Source organism: Bombus vosnesenskii, unplaced genomic scaffold, assembly GCF_011952255.1.
Source record: "Bombus vosnesenskii isolate JDL3184/JDL3185 unplaced genomic scaffold, Bvos_JDL3184-5_v1.1 scf7180000015591, whole genome shotgun sequence".
NCBI lineage: Eukaryota > Metazoa > Arthropoda > Insecta > Hymenoptera > Apidae > Bombus > Bombus vosnesenskii.
This window is the reverse complement of record NW_022884063.1, coordinates 4,398-8,768: the sequence shown is the minus strand read 5'-3', so window position 1 is coordinate 8,768 and position 4,371 is coordinate 4,398. Positions and strand designations below refer to the sequence as shown.

The 4,371-nt window shown below is 32.1% G+C and overlaps 1 long non-coding RNA gene across 1 annotated transcript; it reads right to left on the bottom strand.

Moving 5' to 3' along the window:
• Positions 1-464: 464 nt before the first annotated feature.
• On the bottom strand, positions 465-4,067 carry LOC117241282. The gene is made up of 2 exons (XR_004494936.1): positions 3,689-4,067; positions 465-599 (listed from the first exon to the last, which is right to left on the bottom strand). It is a non-coding gene; the product is annotated as an uncharacterized LOC117241282 (long non-coding RNA).
• Positions 4,068-4,371: the final 304 nt, after the last annotated feature.

Here is a 4,371-nt window from a genome sequence, read left to right as displayed (position 1 = left end):
GAAATTACTCGAATCGACCAGTTCCAGTTTCTACGGAAACGCGAATGCGTCGCGTCATAGATCGTCCATCTTGTTCGAACAGCTTACACGAATTTGTCGAAAATTTTGATCGTTACGTCAACTAACGTTTTATAAGTAAGAGATTTTAAACGTCCCCGTATTTAATAATCGAACGGATTCGGATCCGAAGAGCGTATTGGTCCGGAAATAAGGCCAGCACGATTTATCTATTTTCCAAGAAATCGTTCATCTGTGTAATGTTTAGCATCGCAAAATAAGCTATAAGCGGAACGTAAGGTCATATTAGGCATATTATATTATATAAAATTTTCTTCTTATTTCAGTATTCAGAATCAACCTCTGCCATATTTTCCACGTGTTCTGATTCACCTTGTATAATATATAAGAATGATAATTGCAAATATATTTGTATAATAACTCTATGATAAGCGCTTAATAATACATACAGTGAACTTGTACAGAGTAACGTTTGCTGACTGTCGGAGGCACATTGTTACTGTCTATGCAAAGACAAGTGCCCATTTCTTGTCGAAGAACTCCAGTCAATTCTAGCGTTTCACCCACATAAGTTTTCAACGCTGAAACATGAAAATATATAGTCGTTATTTTTTAGCTTTGCCTCTATTTGATCTTCATCTTATATGCTTACGCGCTTAATAATAGAACTAGGTTTGGTCTACGTAAAAAGTAACTTCTTTTTATTAAGACTCATATTTATTAAGATTTAATAAGATACAATTTATTAAGATACATGTAACGAAAGGCAGGAAGTAGTAACATTTTACGTGAATTTGCATGGATCGAATATGCTGATGTGCTTACGAATAAGAGAGTATTGATCGATAATTATTAAAGCCAATTGTTTGTGACATGGAAATAAGCAAAAGTCATTTTTAAGTTTAAAGATCTTTAGTTTAGTATTGAAATGTGTTTAATGTATTTTAGCAAAAGTAGATAAAATAGGAATATTAAAAAGTTGTGTTTTGAAGACAAAATTTGACAAAAATGATGCATATACAAATGCTATCTGTGGTCATTAATATATTTTTTCGTTATCGACAGAACATTTTCCCTTGATTTTATTGACATATTGGATTAATCACTCCTTTAAGTTAATCGTTGTTGAAACAACATCAAAATCGTATATTGTTTCATGCTAAAAAATCTACTAAATCCATTGACAGTGAAACGATATTTCGTATACGGTTTTTACAAGAATTATTATTATTTAAGACTTAGGAAAACAGTATATACAGTAGCCACGCACATGTCACGTAAAATAACAAAATAAAAAAAGGAATTTGAGGTAAAAAATAAAAAGGAATACTTTATTTTTTTTCTAACATCAATACACTTTACAATCTACTTCCGAACTCTAGGCGTGACTTTCTAAGACTGACTCTTATGATTTTACTTTCGATCGGACGCGATTACTTTCTTTTGTCATCCCTCAACATCCCCACCGTCCATGCATTTGCTAGGCGTCCGCGATCGTTGCCACGTGCTTTTTCTTCTAGAATCTTCGGTGGAAGGACCGTTGGGATGTTGATGGTTCATTAGGCACTTCAGCGATATACATTGTCGCCGAGTGCTTTATCTCTATCGTCAGTCCGTCGGATTTGAAGTATGCCGGTCGTGACACACACTGTGCGTATTTCTGGCGCGCGTTTCCGTTCAGTGACAGTACTTCGGCGGACTGGATTGCCGAAGCGAAAGGGTTAAAAAAATACGATAAAATCACATGTAGGTCTCTATTTGTCTAGTCGCCTTTGTAGCAATATCACTATGTCCTCTGACATACTTGAGGTTTCTTACAATTCACAAATTAAATGAACAACTGTGCAAGCGAAATCGCTGCTGTAGAATCCCCGCTTCTGTAGAATCAGTCGTATGGATTTCAAAATTTAGTGTGTCGCCGGGATTAGCGTTATCCAAAGTACGCCACAGGAATAGAACATAAAGATATTTCTCAAAATTTGTTATTGCTGGTATGATATTGCTGAAATACAAGGCTGCAGTTTCTTAATGTCGTCAAAACATTCAGTTCTTTTTTGGTCAGTCACTTTTCGCGTGTGTCACGACCGGCATACTTCAAATCCGACGGACTGACGATAGAGATAAAGATGTGGCGGCACTTGGCAACAATGTATATCGCTGAAGTGCCTAATGAACCATCAACATCTCAACAGTCCTTCCACCGAAGGTTCTAGAAGAAAGAGCACGTGGCAACGATCGCGGACGCCTAGCAAATGCATGGACGGTGGGGATGTTGAGGGATGACAAAAGAAAGTAATCGGATCCGATCGAAAGTAAAATCATAAGAGTCAGTCTTAGAAAGTCACGCCTAGAGTTCGGAAGTAGATTGTAAAGTGTATTGATGTTAGAAAAAAAAATAAAGTTTTCTTTTTTATTTTTTTACCTCAAATTCCTTTTTTATTTTGTTATTTTACGTGACACATACATCGACACTCTGTGTTACCACAGATTTTATACGAAATAGTGAAATTGGAAATTGAATACTGTATTCAGAGTTAAAATATAATGCTATATGGAAATGAAATAGCACTTCAAAGACTTGATAGATTTCGTTAATAAAATAAAGCAAAATAAATCTTTAATTCACTCACTACGAATTTATGATATTGATTAAAATCAATGAATGTAGAGTTACTTCCGATTAAGGGTACAACTGTTATAAATTAAGAGCATAATTACATTGAATTAATGGGAAAATGTTGTTATAAATTATTGGTATAACTGTTAAGAATTAATGATGTAATTGTTTTAGATTAATGGCTTAAATGTTATAAATTAATGGCTTAGAAGGTATAAATGAATAGCTTAAATGTTATAAATTAATAGTTTAAATGTATAAAATAACAGTTTAAATGTTGTACATTATTGGCTTAGATGTTGAAAGTTAATAGCTTAAATGTTATAAATTAATGGCTTAAATGTTATAAATTAATAGTTTAAATGTTATAAATTAATGGCTTAAATGTATAAAATAATAGTTCAAATATTGTAAATTAATGGCAAAGATGTTGTAAATTAATAGCCTAAATGTTATAAATTAATAACTTAAATGTATAAAATAACAGTTCAAATGTTGTAAATTAATGGCTTAGGTGTTGTAAATTAATAACTTAAATGTTATAAATTAATAGCACAAATGTTGTTGAGAATTGTGGATCTTTGAAGTCGAAATAATGTTATAAGAACACTAAATTTATACTGAGGATTAATTTTAAAATAGTAATATATTTATTTCATGGACGATTTCTTATATATTCATCGATACACACTTGCACGCGTCTCAGCACTTTCTTCTATACCCGACTGTTAACCGACTGAACAGTTTACATTCATCTGTTTTCGAGACGCCGCGCACACACATACATCCACACGCTGATATTCACATACAAGTATCTCTACTACACATTTAACCCAACCAACACAGAAAATTATACATATCTCAACAAATGTTATAAATTAATAGTTTAGACGTTATAAATTAATTGCTTATTTGTTATATATTAATGGCTTAAATGTTATAAATTAATAGCTTAAATATTATAAATTAATTTCTCAAGTATTGTAAATTAATGGCTTAGACGTTATAAATTACTAGTTACAATGTTGTTATTTGATATTTTTTTTTATTTACCTTATATTTAAATTCTTCTTGGATGTTCACTGTCCGGAATTTCAGGCACGAAAGAGCTCGCGCGCGACTTCCGCGTTCCTTATATATCTTGACAAGGTGTCGAGATGTCAATCAAACGTTAACGATCTCTTGACATAGCAAAGGACGGGTTTTCCATTATAACAAAATCAAATTGAACAATTTCTTAATTTTTATCGTAAATTGGCGCCTTCGACGATTTAATACGCTATCCATTTTTATCATTTTAATAGTTTCTACAAACTAAGGCTAAATTCACACCTCCTTGATACTAGTTTTCGACTATCAATTAGTTTGAACAAAAAGGGAAAAGAGCCTAACGGCAGTCGATGACGTTACTGTGAAATATGTTATGGTATTTAAATAATCTGCCGGATAAAATTCATATTAATCATTATATTATATTATCGATATTCGTTCATTTACTCGTGCTAATTACAAAATAAAATGTTCTCTTTTCTTGAATAACACCTACATCACCGTCTGCGATATTTAAATTTCTTATTTAATGCTTATTTAAAAGTCAGGTACCTTTTTAATTTCTCTCAAGTTAAACGAGTAAATTTACTCGTTATAGTTGTAACATAAAATGGCTGTTTTCTTCAATACCACTTGCAAATATTAATTATGTATCGAATAATATGTACCAATTGGCTGTAATCGCG